Genomic DNA, 22,081 nt, shown 5'->3' with positions numbered 1-22,081 from the left:
GCACAAGTTACTTCAGCTCTACCTCTCAAGTTCATTGTCTCTGAAATGGCGCTAACATGAATATCCATCTCAAGGGATTATGTGAAGAGGTTTGCACCACAGCAAACATCCTCTAGTAATTTATGTTCAATGTCCGCGAATGGAGAAGGTAAGGTCGATTATAAAACACTCTGCATGAAAATGGAGCCATCTGAGCATGAAGGTGATTTAGTAACAGAAGAACCACATCAGTGTGCTGTTAAGATTTTAATGCAATGCATACTTCAATAAGAAGTTACTTGGGGCCAGTGCTGTGGCGCAGCGGGTTAACGCCCTGGCCTGAAATGCCAGCATCCCATATGGGCGCTGGTTCGACACCCAGCTGCTCCACTTCCAATCCAGCTCTCTGCTATGGCCTGGGATAGCAGTAGAAGATGGCCCAAGTCGTTGAGTCCCTGCACCCACGTGGGAGACCTGGAGGAAGCTCCTGGCTCCTGGCTTTGGATTGGCGCAGCTCTGGCTGTTGTCGCCATCTGGGGAGCAAACCAGCAGATGGAGGACCTCCCCCCCCCCCCGCCTCTCCTCTCTCTGTGTAACTCTGACTTTCAAGTAAATGGATAAATATTTTTAAAAAGTTACTTAATTTTTAAAAAAAGGATGTCAGGGGCTGGCATTGTAGTGTGTAGTGGGTAAAGCCACTGCCTATAACGCCAGCATCCGCTATGGGTACCAGTTTGAGTTCTGGTTGTTCCATTTCTAATCCAGCTCCTTGCTAATGTGCCTGGGAAAGCAGTGGGGGATGGCCCAAGTGCTTGGACCCAGGCACCCACATGGGAGACCCGGAAGAAGCTCCAGGCTCCTGGCTTCAGCCTGGCCCATTCTGGCTGTTGTGGCCATTTGGGGAGTGCAACAGTAGATGGAAGATTGATCCTCTCTCTCTCTAACTCTGCCTTTCAAATCCATAAATAATTTTTTTAAAAAAAGAATATTAGAAGATATATACTTAAAGTAACAGAAAACAGGGACATGAAAAGAGATTTGTACACCCACATTCATGGCAGCGTTGTTCACAATGACCAAGAGTGGAAGCAGCCCAAGTGTCCATTGATGGATGGATAAATATATAAAATGTGGGATATATAGAATTTTATTTATTCAACCTTAAAAGGAAGGGACTTCTGACACATGCTACACCATGGATGAAACTGAAGACAATATGTTAAGTGAAATAAGCTAGTCACCAAGGGAGAAATGTTGTATGATTGTACTCTTATGGGATTTTGTGAAAATGATTAAAATGGTATTTTACCGCAATTTTAAAAATACAAAACTTAATAAAGAAATCCCATGCATATGAAGAATGCATTTTCATATTGATAAAAGTATGTAAGTCTAATGAAAGAGTTCTTTGAAAGGCACAGGCGGGGAGAGACAGATTTTTCATCTGTTGGTTTACTTCCCAAACGTCCACAATAGCTGGGCCAGGCCAAAGCCAGGATCCCTGAACTCAGTGCAGGTCTCCCATGCCGGTGACAGGGCCCCAGTACTGCGTGAGTCACCACCTGCTCCCTCCTGCTCCCTCCTGGAGCGCGCATCATCAGGAAGCTGGAATCAGGAGCGGAGCTGGAACTCAAGCCCAGGCACTCTGACAGGCAGTGGAGGCATCCAAGTGGCGTCTTACCCACTGTGCCAAACATCTGCCCCCGCAAGTTTGACATGTGCGTGCTGAGCGAAGGAAACAGGGCAGATGGCCTCTTGCCGGCTGTTCCTAGCGCTCCTCTGGGAGGGGCCGTGGCAGAGAGGCTGGAGGGGAGTGTTACTTTAGACACTTCATACTGCGGAAGTTACCGCCCTGGTCAGAGAGCCCTGCCGTTTCAGCGAGTGATACGAACTTGCAACCATTAACCTACTTTGACACTTCCCAAGTGCCTTTGCTGAATATTAAATGGAGCAGCGGTTTTGGACAACAGTTTGGCCACTTCCTCAAGTGGTAGAGCATGGAGTTACCATATAATCTGGTAGTTTCACTCCTAGATATGATGGGGGAGAACAGAAACACAGGCACACCCAAAAACCCGGAAGTGAGTGTTCACGGCAACCTCATTCATCATGGCCCCAAAGAGGAGGCAAGTGGGATACCCATCAGCTGAAGAGCACGTGCATTAAAAAAATAAACTGTGGCTTCTTAATGCAATCAGGAGATGCAAAAGGAGTATGCGGCCGCCGCCAGTGCTGCACAGCTTATTCTGTTAGTTAAACTTTTTTGCACGTAGAAGCACACTTCAAAATAACGATAGATAGTGCAGTAATATGGGAATAATACCAGGATTGTTTGTTATTCTCCAGTATTATGCACTGTACATAATTGTGTGTGCCATACTTTTGCATGATTGATAGCACAGTAGGTTTGTTCACAAAAAACATCTGAGAAATATGCCTTACTACAACATTTTGGTGGCTACAATGTCATTGGACAATAGGGCTTTTGCAGCTCCTAATCTGTGAAACTTTATTTTTGTGTTATTTGAAAAGCACAGCAACAGAGAGAGAAAGATGGACCTGGAGAGATCTTCCATCTGCCAGTTCACTCCTCAAATACCCACAATTGCTGCGTCTCCTACATGTGTGGCAGGGACCCAAGTATTTGCACCATCACCTGCCACCATTTAGAGTGGACATGAACAGGAAGCTGGAAACGGAGATGGGATTGAGACTCAAACCCGGGCACCTTAATGGAATGCAGGCATCCCAAGCAGCCGTCGTCCACTGTGCTGAGTGCCTGCCCCTCAGCTCCTGATCTTACGGGGACACCATTGGATTTGGGGTCCATCAATGACTTAAAGCATCATAAGACACACGGCTGTAGAGCGTTCTACTGTTTGTCTGCTACCACTTAGAAAACAGGGAAAAGACACGAGGAACACATTTGGATATTCAGGTGGGTGGACAGGGACTGAGGGAGCCAGTCAAAGAATGGGACTGTCACCATGATAGTGCGACCCTCATGTGACCTGTGAATCCCCAAGGCCGGGGCTGGGCCTTTGGCATCTGGCTGCCATCTTGTCTTTGTTCCACCTCTCTTCCCCACTCCCTCCTGGTTTGCTCCTGGCTGCTCCAAGCTCTCCCCTTTGTTGCACGGAGCCAGCTTTTCCCAGCCCCGCTCTGCAGGGCGTTCCCAGCTGAAGGAGGGGCTGTGTTCTGCTAGGGATCTTTCTTGTATTATAGATTGCAACTCCTTTCCTATCACACGTGATAATGGGGACCTAGACATCATCAAGGGTGAGTGGCCCCATGCCTTTCGGAGCGCCACTCGTCCCAGAAGCACAGAGGGCTCAGCCCTATGCTGGCGGGGGAGGCTGCTTGGATGTGGCCTTGAGGGCTGTGCTGAGAGAGGGGCTGAAAGGGAGGCCCCACATGGGCCCGGTGACACTGGCGTCTTCCCCTAACTTCGAGAGCCTGCCCTTCTGGTCCCTTACAGCAATTTGTCCTGGCCTCGCTGTCTGCTCTCAGCCCCCTCCATTTGTCATCTCTGTCAGAAAACAGGCCCTGATTGTTTCAGACCCACGCTTTCAGGCTGAGCAACCCCAGCCCGCCCCCATTACTGGGTTAATTAGCGGTCGAGCTGCCTGAATTGCAAGGTCCTTGCAAGGAAGGGCTTCCCTGCTTCCCAAAGGGGCCGCTCTCCCTGGCACAGTGGAGGTGACGCCGCGGCCCCAGCACCCCAGGCCCGGCTGCCGGGCTCCAGTCTGGGCCTTCGTCCCGCTCCAAACCCCTCTTCCCCTTGTCTCTTGGCGAGTGTGAATCAATGTCCTCTTTTCACAGGGGCCTGATGGCAGGCAGATTAATGAATGCCAGCCCAGCACCGAGGCCAGCCTGCCAAAAATGTGTGCAGTGCATTCAGGGGTCCCCACGGTGGACTGCGGGAGGGACAATTGGAGGCAACAAAAGACACAGAGCCGGGCGGTCAAGTTCCCAGCAGCGGCTGCAGTTCTCGTCTGACCCCGAGTCCCACTGCGGAAATGATCTTTCCCTCCAGCTTCTCGTGTAGCCTCATTCAACACCCTCCTCCCCACAAGCCTGCCACTCCCAAGCAGCCAGCCCCATGGCTCCTTGATGTCTTAGAAATAAAGACCCAGCTACAGCTAGTGGCCCAGGCCATACATACCCAGTGTCTAGCATGCCCCCATTAACGCTTTGGCATGGAGTTGTGATGGATGGGAGCAGAGATTATGAGGCTGTGCTGTTCGCTGACATGCTGCCAAGGCCCTCTGCTGCCCTGTGCCGTGTGCCCTGCTATAGAAGTGCAGACAAGGGAGGACTGCTTGGGCCACGTTAGGAGGCTGTTTCTGTTTCTTTCCTTTAGTAGAAGTGCTTAACAAACTCATATGTGTGGCACTCACTCCTCAAAATGGGAAGTGGACGGTCCTAGTGTGGGCCTTGGGATATGTGCTTTGGAAACACCTAGCAAGGCAGGGGCTGTGAGGGAATTCTCAGCAGCTGGGGTCACACCAGGCCCAGCCCTGTGTCTAGGGAGCTGGCTGCCCCTTGAAAAAGTAGTTGGGAGTTCTGGAGTTTCCCCAGTGTGCTTTGCAGCCATGGTTGTGCTGTGAGGATCAGGCATTGATCCTCTGAGTTAATCTCACACAGCACAGAGAAATTGTTATTCCCCTTCCTCTGAGGTTTTGTGTGAGTGTATATTGGCTTCCTCACTGGCAGAATTCTGCACGCTGTTGGGATGGTGCTGTTCTGTAGAGATACCCATGAGCTGGTCAGCTCTTGGAGGACAGAGAGTTAAGCTCAGTGTAGTACTGTGACTAAGTATTTTTAAAAGAAGTGAGATAGATTTATAGAGCCCAGAAGCAGTTGGGTCACACAGGACATGCACACATTTATACACACACATGCACACCCAAACCCACACACATCTCTCAGATATTTCACATCATCTTTCAAATATTGGTTCCCCTTATACAACCTAAGCTTTGGTTTCTTAGGACTGCAATTTTTTTGATTAGAAACGCAGCCAAGGCTCCTAATTTGATTGTCATATTTAAAGTTTTAATTAAAAATTTTTATTTTCTCTGATATCAATATTACCACAGCAAGTCCATTACCATTTGATTAGCTTCTCTTGTCATTCTTTTTATTTTTAACCATTCTGTGTCATTTCATTTCTGGGCTGAATCACGGGTAGCAAAAGTCTTGGACTTTTAATAAAAGAATTTTACCCATTCACATTTATTGTAATGTTGAATATTTTTAGGCTTGTTTCTGATGCTTTACTTCATGTTTTCTGTTGTCTATTTTTTATTTATGTTGTTTTCTTTTTTGTGTACTTGCGTTGAATTTTTGAGGTTTGTGTCAATTATTTTTTCCCTGAAGACTGAAAATTTTGTATGTAATTTATCACGTTCTTGGGGAGGTAGTAAGAATAGCACTGGAAGAGAGGAAACAGGACTCTATTCTTATCTAAGTAACTAACTTATGGCATTTGGTAAATTACTTCTCTTTGAGGTAGCCTGGGCTATCTCCACCTTAGGGAGGATTGGATTAAATGATTTTGAAGGACTTATCCATCCAGCATTTAACAGGTACAGTTTGGTGCTTGAGAGAAGTCTAGAGGAAACTCTGGTCTGTCTGGGGCAGTGAATAGGAGGGAGCAATCCCACCACTGCTCTTCCCTGAGGTACTGGGCTGTCAGGAAGACTCAGACCTCCTTGACCCAGCTCATCTTTTCAGGGCCACGTCAGGCTTGGCTCACCCTCACCTAGGGGTCCACAAACAGGATGTTTGTAACTCAGCAGTGCCTATGAGAAACCTGCCGCCTTTGGCATATTTTATTGGATGATAGGAACTTGAATGCTTGCCAGAGACAGTGTGCGTCTACATTTCAACCCTCCATCTGGTCCAGCAGGTCATGTGATTAAGCCTGGCAGTGGACTGTAAGTCAGCGATTTCACATTGTGAAAAGTGTCGCACTTACGTGTTACAAGAATCCACAGCCAGTATCTGACGCTCTAGTGTTCTCTCCTCCTGCGGTGAGCAAGGATACCTCTAGATCCTGCGGCGCCCTCAGCCTCGGTCCCTGGGCGACCGTGTGCAACAGTTTTCTGCTGACCTCCTTTGCACATGTAGCATTAACAAGAAGTAAATTCACATTAAGCCACTTGGATTTTTAGTAACATTTTAATTAATACGGAAACATGCTCAGGATGTTATTCTGTATGTGCAAGCTCTGGCTTTTCAACTTGGCTGTAAAGATCTTAAAGCACAGGGCATGTTCAACTCGCCCCTCTGACCGTGGCACTGGTAGTTTGAGTCTCCAGGACCCAATCACAAATCTGTAAAGTCGGCCTCTTGAGAAATACTCTGACATGAGCCCAGAGGCACTGCTCTGGTCTCCCCTTTTTACAAAATCTTCACCTGTGGGGAGCAACTGGGAGCAACTCGGACTAGACTAAGTTACTGGAATTAAGACTTATTCTATGCATCTGCTTTCCCACAATATGGCGCTGAGAAGGGAAACAGCTTCTACACAGCTGCCTCCAGTTCAACCAATAAACTGTGGGACCTGCTCCTGATTGGAGGAGAGCAGCGTACTCGGCGTGTGGGTAGCAGAGTTGGGATTGGTGGAAGAGGACTATAAAGGAGGAGAGAGACGGCATGCACTAGGAACATCTAAGGGGAACATCTAAGGGGAACACCTGTGCAGCCCCCGAGAGAGCCGGCCGGCGGAGTGCCGCTCCCCTGCGGAAGTGGGGAAAGTGGCAGGGGGAACCGCCCTTCCACGGAGGTGGAAGGGACAGTAGCCAACCCGGGAAGAACCAGCAGCAAACCCGGGGAGGGCCGAGCAGACGAAAGAACAGCGCAGGGTTTAGTGTCGTTCCTCCATGAAGAGGGGGAGCGACATTCACCAGCCTCCCTTGCCCATGGGATAAAGTTCAGCATCCCTGACGCGATCACAAGGCCCTGCCTGGCATGGCTCCAGCTCCTGCTCAGACTCATTCCTCACTGTTTCCCCCTCAAATGTGCTTTGTTGCGACCCTACTAGTCCTCCCTCAGTTCCTCATGCACGCCCAGCACCTTCCTGCCTCGACACATTTGCAGAACCTGTTCCCTGTATCTAGAATGCAGTGTCCACAACCTTTGACCTGAAGAATCCCTAATCATATTTCAGGGTTTCCTTTCCTCAGAGAGGTTTTCTGTTTCATGACTGCCCCATGATGGGTTATAAGCTCCCATGGCATTCCGTACTCCATACCACCTGTGGGGGTACAATCACAGTTATCATTAAATAATAAGGGATATAACCATTTCATTAATGTCTGCCTGTACAGTGGACTCTAAACTCCAAGGGCCAGTGATGATGTTCTTACAGGGGTAGGGGCACAGTCTCTTTGGACACAGAGGTGCTATGAAACATAATGAATGAATGCATGAATGAATGGTCAGTCCTCAGGGCTTTACTGTGCATCTGTCCAAGTCACCTAACAGGTTTTAGGAAAAGATTGTTCAAAGTGAAATATATATATAATATAGAATTTACCATTTTTACCGTTTCAGTCATATTAAGTACACACATATTGTTGTGCAAGTAGCACCACCATCCATCCACAGAATATTTTTCATTTTGCAGACTGAAGCTCCACAGCCATTAAATAATGACTCCCCATTCATTCTCCCACCTACCCTGGCAGCAGCCATTCTACTTTCTGTCTCTATAAATTTGCTTCCTCCTAATGAGCTTTTTTTTTAATGGAGAGGCAAAGATAAGACAGAAAAAGAGAGTTCACACACATCTGTTCTTATCCTTGGGGTTCACTCCCCAGAGGTACGCAAGAGCTTGGGCCTTGAACCAGGAGCTGAGAACACAATCCATGTCTCCCAGGTGGGTGGCAGGAACCCAGTTACTTGAGGCATCACTGCTGCCTCCCAGGGTCTGTGTTAATTGAAAGCTAGAATAGGAAGCCAGAGCCAGGAACTGAACCCAGGTCCTCCAATGGGGTATGAGGGCATCTTAACACCTACCCTTAGAGGCCTTTTTCTATTTATTTATCTTCCTTTTTCTGTTAGTTCACCCACCAAGTGGCCGCTACAGCTGGTGCACTGCGCCAGTCCGAAACCAGAAGCCAGGTGCTTCTCCTGGTCTTCCATGCGGGTGCAGGGCCCAAGCACTTGGGTCATCCTCCACTGCACTCCCAGGCCACAGCAGAGAGCTGCACTGGAAGAGGAGCAACCGGGACAGAATCTGGCACCCCAACTGGGACTAGAACCCAGGGTGCCGGCGCCACAGGCGAGGATTAGCCTAGTGAGCTGTGGCTTCAGCCCCCTAGAGGCCTTTTTCAAGCACACCTTGTTGGGTCTGCATCCCAGAGTTTCAGATTCAGTAGATCTGGTGTGAGGCCTCAGAATTCACCTGTCCAGCAAATCCCTAGGTCATCCTGATGCTGCAGGGCCAGGGACCACACTTTGACAGCTCTGTTCTGGAGGAGCCTGGCTGGATGCCTCCCAGTAAGTTGTCCTCACATCTCCAGCACACAACAGGAGTTCAGAAAGGTAGCTAACAGATGCGTTGCTTACACCCAACTGCCCATGGAAGGTCAAGTGATTTTTGATCTCCATCCTGTTCATTATACTTACCTAGGTAGATTTCAAAACCACATAAATGTCTGGACGCCATCATACACAAGTAGAATAGACTCCCGGGGAGCAGAACCCAAGCATCAGCATTTGTTGAGATTTTTCCAGATGATTCTATTGCAAAGGCAGCATTGAGAATCACTGGGTTAAGGAAAGAAGTGGAAGGAGAAAAATCCATGAGGCACATGGAAATAAGAAAGACAATACCCCCAGGGACTGAACCCCTTGATTTCTGTAAAAATGCTTTTGTGACCTCAGCATAGAAACAATATTGTGCCAAGTCCCTCGGGGAGGGGATACACACCTTCTAAGTGTATTCTCCAGGGACCGGTTTTGCTGTTCTCAGAGATTCGGGTTAACGGGAAAAGATTCTCAAATTGTTGACTGACCTTTTCCTGGCCAGCTTCCCCTCGGGCTATTATTTCTGGGCATCATCTCCTATTTCCAAGAGTATACAAAGTTATCTTCAGGTGTGTACTTCGGCTTTCTTTTACCCAGTTCTAGTTCCTAAGCTGTTATCTTGAGTTTTCTTGGCGATTTTGGAATAAGCGGTCTTTTCCCTATCTGTTGATTTAAAGTAGGAAAACCCTTAGTTAACAGTGCAGCCCACCTTGCTGAATTAAACCTGGCGAATGCTTCATTCTGCAAAAGAATCTGCTTATTGTCTTGGTTACTGAATTTTGGCAACAATAGTTATGTCACCAATACTCAAAAAATGTTGCCTGCAGACCTGTGCTAACCATCGACTTACCGTTCTGCAATGAGACAGTTACAGAATGTGAGACTGAATATTTAGGAACATCTACAACAGTCTGGCAATGACCAGTACCCAAATGCGTGATTCATAGACTTGTTTTGGTCAACAGGGAATTGACTGGTTCAGGAATTATTGGCCTGGGGGAGGCACTGTGGCTAAGTCTGCATCATAGGGCCACATGTTGACCCAGGGTTAGCTCAACTGCTTTGTTTCATTTACTTCTTATAGCAGAAAAACCTAGTATTTTGTGAATTTCATTTGCATTTCCTGATGACTTCTAAGGTTGAGTTCCTTTGTTTACATTTATTAGTCTTTTGTGCATCTCATTTAGGTGCCCGTTCAAGCAATTTGCCCATGTTCTATTGGATTTTAAATCTTACTATTATCGAAGAGTAAGAGTTACTTTAACACTCTGAATATAATTTTTTAAAAGATTTATTTATTTGAGGGCTGACACTTTGAAGTAGAGTGTTAAGCTTCTGCCTGCAGCAACAGTATCCCATATGGGCACCGGTTTGAGTCCCAGCTGCCGTCTTCCAATCTAGCTCTCTGCTATGGCCTGGGAAAGCAGTGGAAGATGCACAGGTGCTTGGGCCTCTGTATCCACATGGGAGACCCAGAAGAAGCTCCTGGCTCCTGGCTTCTGACTGGCTCAGCTCTGGCTGTTGTGGGTATTTGGGGACTGAACCAGCAGAAAGAAGGCCTTTTTCTATGTTTCTCTCTCTCTCTCTCTCTCTCTCTCTCTCTCTCTCTCTCTGTGTGTGTGTCTCTCTCTGTCTCTCTCTCTCTAACGCGCTCTCTCTCTCAAATAAATACTATAAAAATAAAAATCTTTTAAAAGAAAAAAAAAGATTTATGTATCTAAAAGGCAGAGTGACAGAGAGCGAGATCTTCCCTGGGCGGGTTCACTCCTCAAATGGCTGCAATGACTGGAGCTGGGCTAGGTCAGACCAAAGCCAGGAGCCAGGAACTCCATCCTGTGGGCTGGGCCCTACAATAAATTTGGAGATCACCAGTTTTAATCATGAATTATATCTTCCACAATAGCCTAAGGATGAGATATTCCTTCTAATAGGCATGGAACTTTTCTCTAAGCCTCCTGGCTGCTAAGGCAAAAAGGGAAATCTGGTTAACTACTTCACTTTCATGCCAATTCATTGTAGGAAGACAAGCACATCTCTGGGTCAAAACCCTTGCTGAAAGTTATTAAATGAATGTGTACATAAAGTATATTCAGTAGCATCATAAAATTATATCCCCTAACTTGACAGAATGGCCAGGGGCCTCACACAAGTATTTTAGACAGTGGCATTTTTGGCCTATTCCCCTCAACTTTCCCCCAAATTGCCTCTAAACACCATGGAATCAGAACAACATTGCATTCCTGGGCAAGGGATGCTCTTAGGGAAGACTTTTTTGGCTTCTTCAAATAGAGATTTATAATCTTCCTTCCTCTCACTTCTTTTTATTTCTATTTATTTATTTTTTGCCAAGCAGAGTTAGACAGTGAGAGAGAGACAGAGAGAAAGGTCTTCCTTCCGTTGGTTCACCTCCCAAATGGCTGCTATGGCCGGCGTGCTGCACTGATCTGAACCCAGGAGCCAGGTGCTTCTTCCTGGTATCCCATGCGGGTGCAGGGTCCAAGCCCTTGGGCCATCCTCCACTGTCTTCCCAGGCTACAGTAGAGAGCTGTACAGGAAGAGGAGCGACCGGGACAGAATCCGGCGCCCCTACAGGGACTAGAACCCAGGGTACCGACGCCACAGATGGAGGATTAGCCTAGTGAGCCGTGGCGCCGGCCTCTTCCTCTCATTTCTACATCCTCTTCTGTAAACCTATGATCCCACTTATACACCTGCATGATCTTGGATTCCAATAATTTATTGAAAAATCTGTTTACCTTATCTCCCCCTCCACTAGTTATCAGTTCTTACAGTAGGTCCCCTGCCCTTGTCAGTTCTATGTTCTGAGTATCTACCCCTGTAGAGGCTGAATGTGATGGGAATGGGGGGAAGGAAGGAGAAAGAGGGAAGCGAGGAGAGAGTAGAGGAGGGAACCATTTAAGGAGGGGCGAGGAAGAGAAATGTATCAGAGATTCCAAGTCTCGGTTGACAGGCCCATTGGTCTAATCAAGTGTAAGCTGTTGAGGAGCACGGAGGAACTTGTGGGAAAGCTGTTCACGGAAGTGTGGGGAGCCAAGGAGGAGAATAAATTATAGATTGCATCATTTTAAGACTTTAAGAACTTAGAACGTTAAAAAGAAATCAAAGCCCAGTGGAGATTTCCATCAATCAACATTGATAAAGCCATGAGGAAGTCCTCATTTTTATCTGCCAAATCTTTCTATTGCCCCACCAAGATCAACGGTGGGGGTGTCTGGGCTTGCTCCCCAGGCACAGGGGAGGCCAGGGCCGTGGGCGTGGCTATCCTGGTCCTGTCACCAGCAGCCGTAGGCAGGGTGGTTTGGGATGGGGGCAATGCACACCGTGGCCTTCATATAACCAGGGCTATTTTAAGTCCTCTGTTGGCCCTGGGCAGTTTCTAATCTTGATGGGCCCACCTCACATGATATCAACAATATGAAAGGCACCCGCGTTATAGCAAAATTTATATTTTGCTATAAAAAACTTCAAAGGACTTTTATGATTTTGCTTTTGAAATTATATGGCTCCGAGTAACTCATTTATTTTATGATTAGCCACAGTTTCTCAGGTTTTGCAGCTCATTGTGCAAGGCAAAGCAAGAAAAATCTAACCTACAAATTGCATTCAAATTCTATAGAATGTTAATGCAGACTAAAGTTGGTCAGTCCTGGTGTTTGTATATATCAATCAAGTGTTAATGTATTATTAGTTTGCACTTGGCTTTCAGTATTTCAGAGCCGATGATGTTCCACTCCTCTAGCACTATGGTAAGCACTTGCAAAGGAGGTGGGCCCCAGGCACAATACCTAGCGCACCTCAGGGATAAAACAGCCTCACATCCAAACTGCGGGCGTGTGGCTGGCAGGGCAGTCTTCTCATTAGATGCTAGGATTTGATATTGAAAAAAAGACATTGTGCTTCTGAATCCGGGTCTTGCTGTAGCCTTTCAATTAGCTGAGGCCTCCCTCGTGAAGAGGGGGTGGAGTGTTTTAGCCAGCTGTCTTGCCTAGAAGAGTTCTTGTCTAGGGCACCAGAGTTGACCGTGTAGACTTGAGCTTGTGTCCTGGCTGTGCTCTGAGCAGCTGTGGTACATGGAGGAGGAACGCTCAGGGACTCCATTTCCTCATCTGGGAAAAGGGGCCACAATATTGGTCTACCCTCGCTCATAGGGTTGTTTTGAGGATTCAATGAGATAATCTATGGGAAAGTTCTTTCTTGAAAAATACCAGATGTCATGATAACGTCAGACAGCTCAGGACAGCTACACCTTGGAATCATCCCTGGGGTTTTGAAAAGAATCCAAAGCCTGCGACCGATGCCATCAGAATGGCATGGGGTGGAAGCAATGCTGGTTTTCCGAAGGCAGCTCCTGGTGATTTTAGTGTGCAGCTGATGATGAGGAGGGGGCCTCAGTGCCCACCACTGGAGGTGGGGAGGAGCACGTGGTAGCTTCCAGGTCGCAGCAGCCGCTGAGCCTACCCGGCATCATCTCATGGTGTGAATTTGGCTTGCTTTGGCTGCCCAGACTCTTGGCCATTGAATCTGTGACTTTGGCAATCACTGTTGGAGCCCATGAATACGTGTGCTTCCCTGGCACAAGGCCAGGTATTGTGTTCTAGGCCTACACTCACATGGGGCCATGCAGGAGAGTTAGGGTTCATGGACCTTGAGATGGGAAATGGGCCAGCCCTGGCCGTACCCAGTGTGTTACTGCCCAAGGCTGCTGTAACAAATGACCGCAAATTAGGAGGCTTAGAATAACAGAAACATGGTGTTCTGGAGACGAAAAATCTGAAATCCAGATGTTGGTGGGGCCGTGTTTCCTCCAAAGCTTCCAAGAGACAGTCCTCCCTTGCCTCTTCCAGCTGCTGGTGGCTCCAGGCGTCCCTGGCTGGTGGTCACAGCATGGGGCCTCTGCTGCCATCCCCACCTGGCCTCCTCCCCTGCTTGTCCTTCTCTGTCTTGTCACTGGGTTTAAGGTTCACTTAGTCAATCCACGATGATCGCCCCTTGAGATCCTTCACTTAACATGTGTATACTTTTCCCATATAAAGTCACATCCATTGCTGCCGGGGTTAGGGCTTGGGAGTATCTTTTGAGGGGAAGCCATAATCACCACCATTAACCCAGATCACTTGACTCAGAGCTAACGTTCTTTCTGCCATTGTCTTTTCAGCACTTCCTCTAGTTTTCTCTCCTCTTCAATGTGCTTGTTGCTCATGGTAAGGAGAATGTTAATGACACTATTAGGGTTGGGCTAAACTAATATTCACATAGGGGTAGAATGAAGACTCATCTTATGTCCCAGTATCAGGGTTTGGTGCCTGGCTCACAAGAAACCCACATTCTCCTTGGAGATGGGTGAGTCTTGCCTTGATCTCTCAGCATGCAGGCACCCTCACGGTGTTACAACATTTGGTTCTCGGAACAACCAGCAAGATGGTTGCTGCTGCCAGCATTTTGACCAGTGAGAAAACCAAGAGTGAAACTGTATGCCCAGCAGAATCTGCCATGACGATCTGAGTGCAAGTCTATTTGGGGGATGATTCTGGGAAGAACTGGTGAGCAAGGGGAGAAGTGGGACAGGGAGTACAGGAAACCAGAACCAATGGCACTTATGAGCTAGATGTTGCTGGGGCTAGCAACCCCATGGGGGACCTCTGGGAGCTGGTAAAGAGGCCACCTCCGAGCAGTAAGGAACCTGTGCTGTGGATCCACCACCTCCCGTCGGAGAGCAGTTTATGGGCTAATTCCAGAAGCGTGAACTCCTTGGCTTTTCCAGCCTGTCCTGCTAACAGGCAGCGCAAGCTCTGGTGGCTACCGAGAGCCCCTTTAGACCAAGAGTTTACAATGGATAGCCCTCTGGGCCGACGGAGAATAGCACAGGCTGAGGGCGCCAGTGTGGGACATGATGCTGTTTGCCAAATGGGTCCAAAGTCTTTGCCCTTTGGCTCGTAGTGCAGTGCTTTGTCCCGTCTGGGGGACAGACCATGACTCCAATGCCTGCCCCCATACCTGCCCGCAAACAATCCCTACTGAAATCCTGTGCTGTTCGCAAGACTTCCCAAAGCCCAGACTCTGAGATCAAGTCCAGAAGTGACTTCCCTTGGAAGCTTCTGCAGTGTGTGTTTTTTTGTGTGTGATGGGTTCCGTGTGACCCAGTGACATGCTTCATACTTGAAATATTTCCACTACTGACAAAATAAATCAGCTCTGCCCGCCACAGCGCTCGGCTTATTAGGGGAAAATGGAAAAGGGGCATTAAATATTAATGCTGCATATTTCCCTCTCCCTTGGCACCTTCTATGCTGCTGATCACTGCCCAGCCAGCACAGCCTTCTGTCTTTTTTTTCTCCTGACGATGATAGGGCACTGCAGGGACCTTTGACAAGGCGGTGAGGAGCAGGCATGTAAAATGGGGCTCCGGCTGGGGATCAGCCCTGTCACCAGCTGATGCCAACGACTACAGCACCATGAAACTTCATCTCTGGTGGCATCTCTGGTGCCACTGCCAGCGTACGGCGTGGCAGCAGTCACGGGAAGGGGCTTCGAAGGGGCACGTTGGGAGAAAGGAGAAACCCTGAGCCAGCAGCCTGTTGGTTTGTTGATTTCAGCGAACCCTCACTAAAGACACCCTCACGTCTACACCCTGGCTGGCAAGGAGGCGGGTATAGGCAACGTCCAGGCCTCGGACAGCAACTCTTCCCAGAATGTTGGTGTTTCATTTGACTAATCTGTGAAAACCTCTGCCCACAAATCAAAGAGAAATCCCTGCGAGGAATCCTCTTTTAGAGAGCCGGGAAGCTTGACTGCTTACTTGTTGTGTTTTTAAATTAATTTTTCATTACACAAGTAATGCATTAATCCAATTTTGTAAAAATTAAATCATTACCCACAAGGCTAGAGCGGCTCTCTCCCTACGTGCCCACCGCCTGGGAAGTGAGAGCTGGAGGCACCCTTAGGTGGGCTGTGTGCTTCTGGTGTCCCATCTGACCACACACGCCTGTTGTCTCCGGGTGAGATCTACTGTGCTTTGATGACAAGCTACTCTCGCTTGTGCCCAGGTGTCCTTCCTCCGGTCGTCACTCCCCCAGAGGCCACGATGTTGTCATGAATTTCTCCCGAGGATCGTTTTAGTTCCCTGTTTCCTGCGCTGAGGAGCCTCCGAGAGCTCTGTGTGTCCTCGTGGTGTGGGGCTGAGTGGCTCTGTCTGCCTCTTGCTGCTCTTGCCTGTTCCTGCTCATCTCCTGTGCCCGGCTGTCTCGGATGTAGCCGGCACCCTGCTCTGGGACAGCCTCGGCTGCCTCTGAGCCTTCGCTGGTGCTGTTCCTCTTGCTCTGCTCCTCTCGTGGTGCTGCTCCTCTGCTCATGACCCCACGCCCTCTGTGTAGCCTCTTCTTGTGCCTGCTGGTGCCAGGGGCCTTTCTTCTTCCAACAGCCCTGATGGAACCAAGCTTTGGGGACTAAAAGTTCTCCCAGGGGTTGCACTTGCTCACGTCCTCTCCCCAGCCATGGGGACTCCTTTGGGTCAGAGTCAGTCACCATCACAGCCATTGTCATCAGCACTTTGGGCTGTAGTCAGGCTTTGTCCTAGGTGCTTGGCATCTGTCACCTCACTTCATCCCATTCCTGACTTATGGCTAAGGGTCTGGGACTGGGAGAGGCTGCATTCTTATTCAAAAGTCCCACAGCTAGTGCAGGTTCACAGCCAGCGCTGACTCCCAGGTGTGTGCATGGTAAGGACACATGTGTGCTGAGCGCTGGTGGCAAATGTGGCCTGGTTTTTGTTCAGTCAGCGCTTTTTTAGTCCTAGAATCCCCAGGCCTACAACTGTGCAGACTTCCTGGAGGGCGCACCCTTGTGCACTTTCTCAGGTGCTTGGAGAGCCGAGCAAAGTGGGGAGAGGGCTGCCTATCCGGTAGGCTGCGGCCCCCAGAGAGCCCCGCGAAGCTGTCAGCCATTTAGGGTAAATGAGCGTCCAAAGGCCGGCGCGCTGGTAAGATCATGGGGGGAGACGTTATCCACGGCTGTTTACCAGAGAGAGGGAGGAGCTCCTTGGTGGCTTCTGGAGGAGGGAAGACAAGTCCCTTGAGGGAGCATTAGGCAAATCGTGTGCCTGTTTGGGTCAGGCGGGCTCGGGTCCGCACCAGGAAATTAACTTGTCACCAGCGTGGCTGTCACTCGCGCTCTTTGCACGGCCTCCCAGGTTTCTGCATCGTTGCAGGCACAAATCCTGAGGCCCTCCCTTGCCATCCAGGGAGAGGGGCTTCACTTAGGGGCTTCACAGTCTGGCTGCAGCATGCCGGCCGCTGGGGTCCCACAAAGGATGTGGTAACCTGTCTCCCCGGCTGAGCCTGTCAGCTCCGCGCTCGCCCGTCAGGGTGTGATCTCTCTGTGCTGAGCTGCTTTCCGTCATACGCAGCCTCCCCCTGCCTAAGAGGCTGAGATTCATGGGTACCCAGGGGATGAGCAGATGGCACGTGGAAAAATGGCTTCGTGGTGCAGGGTGCATGAAAAATGCTCAGGTGGGCATCGAAAATGGCAGGTGTCTCGCTGCAGGACTTATCAGAGCCTTCAGTGTGCTAGAGGAGTTGATGCCACTTCCACCAAATCTTTGAACTTGGAACCCTTTTTAATAAAAAGTAGAATACCTGAGGTGGGCATTTGGCCTAGCATTTAAACCACTAGCATCCCAGATTGGATGCCTAGATTCAGCTTCTAGCTCTGGCTCCTGATTCTAGCTTCCTGCTAATGCAGACCCTAGCAGGCAGCGGTGATGGCAAACATAATGGATTTCTTGCCACCTATGTGGGGAGACCTGGGTTGGGTTTCTGGCTCTTGGCTTTGGTCCCCTTGGTTGTTGTGGGCATTTGGGGGAGTGAACTGACCGATGTGAGCGTTCTTTCTCATAAATAAATTTTAAAAATAAAGTAGAACATCCACTTGCAGAGGGTGGATTTTTATTTCTTACATTGTAAGACACAGAGCAAGAACTGGAGAGATCAGAGGGGCTGGGAGAGAAAGTCTTCCCCAGCGCTACTGCTTCTTGTCCCAAGGCCATCTGGACTTGTTCTCTCTCTCTCTCTCTCTTTTTTTAATAAGATGTATTTATTTACTTCAGAGGCAGAGTTACAGAGGGAGAGACAGAGAGGTCTTCCATCCGCTGGTTCACTCCCTAAATGGCTGAAATGCCCAGAGCTGGCCAATCAGAAGCCAGGAGCTCCTTCCGGGTCTCCCAGTGGGTGCGGGGGCCCAGAACTTGGGCTATCTTCTGCTGCTTTCCCAGGCCATAGCAGAGAGCCCGACTGGAAGAGGAACAGCCGGGACACAAACCTGCCCCAGGGAGGGATGCCGGCGCCACGGGTGGAGGCTTAGCCCACTTCGCTTCAGCTCCGGCGCTGGGTTTCCTCTTCTTAAAGAAGTGACGGGGCATCCTCCAAGGCGTCCTCCTCCAGCAGTTAAATGAGATGCGGTTCTCGGGCTAGTGGGAGAGGAATCTTCCTGTTCCTGCCCACCCACAACCGCTGACCCTGGTGATGCTGCCTGCATCTCCCAGGGGGAGGTCAGAGGGACCCGCGGGACTGTGCTGTGTACATCTGGCCTCTCCCACTCCAGCAGGAGCTGCGTGCGGGCAGCCGCTGTGGCTTCCGGCTCAGTGGGTGCCGGCCTGAGGAAGGAGCTTGGCTGTGGGGATTCCATTCGACTCCAGCTTGTGTTGCAGTTTGTGGAGCCACCAGAGTCTGGGACCTCCGGGAAAGCTCTTCGGGGTGGCACCGGGCTTATGCAGGAGACAGGCGGGCGACCTGAAGAGGGTAAGTGGATCCTCTTTTTCTGTTAAGTCTTCTGAAACCTTGTTGTGCATGATTTTAAAAACATGTTTTCTCTGGAATAGTTGCCCAAGGGAGAAAATCTAAAAAATATGCAAAAGCATAAAGAAAACTTAAGTTCTCCCCATCTCAACCACGGCCAGTATTTTGATACACGTCTTTTCAGTTTGTTGTCATTGGTTTTGTGTCTGTGTACGTTACAATGAATATGTGTTTAGCAAAATGGATTGTTCAAATTGTTCTGTAACTTGATTTGTTCACTTGGTATGTAGGAAACATATGTCCACATCAAGTGTTCTTCTGGAATCTAATTTTAAATGGCTGCCTGGCATTCTGTTATGGGGATGTAACATAATTCATTTAACCAAGCTCTAATTTTTGGTGTTTCCCATTCTTTTCTGTTACAAACAATGAAGCAGTGGGCATCCTTCTAACATGTCACAGACCGCGTTCTCTAATATTTATTCAAGATAAAAAATCTTAGACGGGACATTGCTGAGCCCAAAGTTAATGAGGTCCAGCTAACTCTTAGTTAAGGAAATTGGTATTTGCTGAGTAGGGCGGCCCCTTGACATCCAGGAGGGATTGGTGGAGGAATATGCTCCAGTGCACGGCAAACTCTGCTGATGCTCAAGTCGCTTCTATGAAACGTCATGGTATTTGTGCATAACCTCTGCACACCTTCCTGTGTGCTTTGAACCATCTCTGGATTATTTATAATTCCTTACGCAATGTCAGTGCTGCGTCAGTGGCTGTTATACTGTATGGTTTAGGGCATAACAACCTATGAGCATCATCGGCCTAAAACGGGGTTTCCAATCAGCAGGTGTTGCGTATGCAGATGTTGGAATCCAGGACGTGGAAGGCTGGCTCAGTTATGCTAGACAAGAGCTTGGCCGGCTACGGCTTGTGTGTCGGACTAGCCCGCTGCTTGTTCCTAAGGGAAGCGCCTCCCTTTGCATGTGTGTTGTGGTTGCTTTTGTTCTCCAGTGGCAGAGTCGAGGAGTTACGGAACAGACTGCAAATCCTGCAACACTTAGGAGTGTTTACTCTCTGGTCTTTTTATAGGAAAAGTTTGGTGTCCCAAAGAATGACACTGTTTTCAGGCAAAAGCTTATGTGGTCCCTGAACTTGTGCTAAGTTTCGGAAAAAAGAGCAAACACACCTGTTAAGTCGTATGGGGACCTGCTTCCAAATTGTCAAGTTCAATGCTGACTCTTCAATACTTACCCTCTTACTCTTCTGAATAGTTCAAGCGAAACACTATTTCCTCGCTATTGAGATGTTTTCCTCGTCTTCCTCAGCTATATTCTTTCCCAGGTCCCTGCAGAATTTCCTTCTTATCAGCCTGCAACACAGTGAGGTGACTAAGAGCTCATACTGTGGCCCCAGGCTGGCCTGGCTTTGAATGCCAGTTCTTTTGTTGAACAGAATCTGAACTTGAGCCTTAGTTCCACTGTCTGGAAACAAGTCTGATGGATGCTCATGTTTGAGACGTTCTTAGCTCTGTGCCCGACACCTGGCTCAATGAAGGATGGCAATTGTGTCTCAGTTCGGTTTCCTGGAACCCCTTCCTTCCTTCTTCCCTTTGAAATGGTGGCATTCCCCAAAGCACTCTGCTTGCTACTCTGGCCTTCCTGGCTGAGTCTTCTTTCCCTGGGTTTTGTATGCAATCTGTATATAGGAAAATTCTGTAAAGTTCAAATTATTACCTGCTGGCCAATGATCCTTGAATTTAGAAACTATACACTTTTGTGTAGAGCATTGGAAAGACTGTAAGAACAATTGTTGGGTCTGGCATTGTGGTACAATGGGTTAACTTCTGCTTGACATATTGGCATCCAATATTGGAGCATCAATTTGAGTCCTGGCTTCTCTGTTTCCCATCCAGCTCCCTGCTAATGTGCTTGGGAACCTGGTTGGAGTTCTGGGCTTTTGACTTGGGCCTGGCTCAGCCCTGGCCATTGTAGCCATTTGGGGAGTGAACCAGTGGACAGAAGATCTTTTTCTGTCTCTGTCTCTCCCTCCTTTGTCACTCTGCATTTCAAATAAATAAGTAAATCTTTGAAAAGTAATTGTTAACCTTCCCCAGGCAAAAATTCCAATGTAAAATAAAACCTTTACTTGGTTTTAATAAACATTTCTGTCTCATCTTGGTTACTGTCCCTATTCCCTGCCCTCTACCCTCTTTCCCACACTCTCTACCAGAAGTTGAAAGAAATATAGGCAATCTGATCATTTCATAGCATTTAAATCTGAAAGGAAAGACCCAAATCCAACTCCTCTAGCCAGAGGTTATTTCCAGAAGAGTTGCAGACATATCAACCTCATCTTCCAACGCTGGTATCCTCCTCCAAGTATTTAATTGCAATCAGTTATTGAGCTCCTTTATTGTTGCCTGACGTTCCTTGCTTCCTAAAAGAAGCACGAAACCAAAAGCAAGCACGCACACATAGTCCAGGAGAGTTTGCACTTCCGACTGTGAGCCACTGATGGTGATCCAAAAGCTTGACTCAGAGGCATAATTAATTGAAACTTATTTCAATGGAAGTTATTTCCCTTCATCTCATTACAGAAACAAAAGATTACAGGCCAGGGGATCCATGAGGTTTCAAGAGAGTCTATTGATGAATGGAGTTGGAAGGAGTTGACACACGGTCAGAGATGGTTAACATCCAGCAGGTCTTACAAAGGAACAGCAATTCCTTGCCATTAATCCCGCCTTGCCTCTTTGATCTTGAATGGTACCATGGCTGCAAGTTAACTGCAAAGCTACTCTGGTGTTAAAAGGCCCCCAAAGATCTCGCCCTGGGGAAGGATTTTCCAAGAACTTGGAAGATTAAAAACAATAGCAACAATCACAGTAATAATAACAACCCAATACACTGATAAAATACGCCCCCCCCCCACCCAAGTATGAGCAAGCAGAGAATCCTCTAGGAAGGTTTTTAAGCTGTTAGATTGTAAATCTGCCCTCTGTACATGTTATGACAGGTGTGCCCATATTAATTTATCACGCCAGTCTATAGGGAAATGGATGGAGCTGGTCCTGTCAGCGTGGGTCACAGCTGCTTCTTTTCATAAGATGAGGTAATTAAATGAAGAGTTGGGAGAAGATACGGCCTGGCAATGCTTGAAGGATTTGGGGGGTAGATGACTTACTGGTTTTTCTTGTGTCCTCTTCTCATTTTCCCTACGGTTCTAAGAGCTTCCCCGAGGTTCTCGGGACTCCGGGAAGGAAGACTTGTGGGAGTTTCAGAGCCCCCACATTTGTGGCCACCATTGTGATGTCACAGTTAGAAGGGGGCGTTTCCTTTCCCTTGGTGTTGTCTCCTGACCCAACAGCCTGAGCCCAAATCTTTCTACATGCTTTTTACTCCGGAAGTGGCCTGAGGCATGAGACATTCCTTTAATTCAGGCAGTGGGGAGTGGGGGAGGAAGGAGTAGGACCCCGGAGTGAGGGTGTTATCACCCTGCACAGCCGGTGGTCAGGCTCAGGGCTCGAAAATGTCCAATTAAAGAAATGAAAAATGTAAGCTCTGTCGGGAAAAAATGCAAATAAGGTGGCTGGGGTTAAGATTCTGAGTGGTTTGGTGGTTAAAATTATGCTCTTGTTTATGGGGGGAAATGGATTTTTAAAAATCTATATACAGTTGGATGAATCAGGCAACCATCTATTATGTAATTGAGTAACAACATAATCCCCTATAATGGGGGTGAGTTTGGCCAAAGCC

At 48.3% G+C, this 22,081-nt stretch overlaps 1 long non-coding RNA gene across 3 annotated transcripts; it reads right to left on the bottom strand.

Moving 5' to 3' along the window:
* Nucleotides 1–2,333: 2,333 nt before the first annotated feature.
* LOC127484167 (uncharacterized) lies at nt 2,334–21,971 on the bottom strand. Of its 3 annotated transcripts, none has more exons than XR_011382766.1 (3): nt 21,510–21,971; nt 5,963–8,760; nt 2,334–5,416 (listed from the first exon to the last, which is right to left on the bottom strand). It is a non-coding gene; the product is annotated as an uncharacterized lncRNA (long non-coding RNA). The 3 variants fall into 3 exon arrangements; XR_011382767.1 differs by having other exon boundaries at nt 2,334–6,402; nt 6,894–8,760; XR_007910941.2 differs by having other exon boundaries at nt 2,334–6,100; nt 8,620–8,760; nt 21,510–21,942.
* Nucleotides 21,972–22,081: the final 110 nt, after the last annotated feature.

The sequence above is a fragment of the Oryctolagus cuniculus genome, chromosome 15 (genome assembly GCF_964237555.1).
Source record: "Oryctolagus cuniculus chromosome 15, mOryCun1.1, whole genome shotgun sequence".
NCBI classification, from domain to species: domain Eukaryota; kingdom Metazoa; phylum Chordata; class Mammalia; order Lagomorpha; family Leporidae; genus Oryctolagus; species Oryctolagus cuniculus.
The sequence above is the reverse complement of the archived record's forward strand: the minus strand, read 5'-3'. Positions and strand labels throughout refer to the sequence as shown.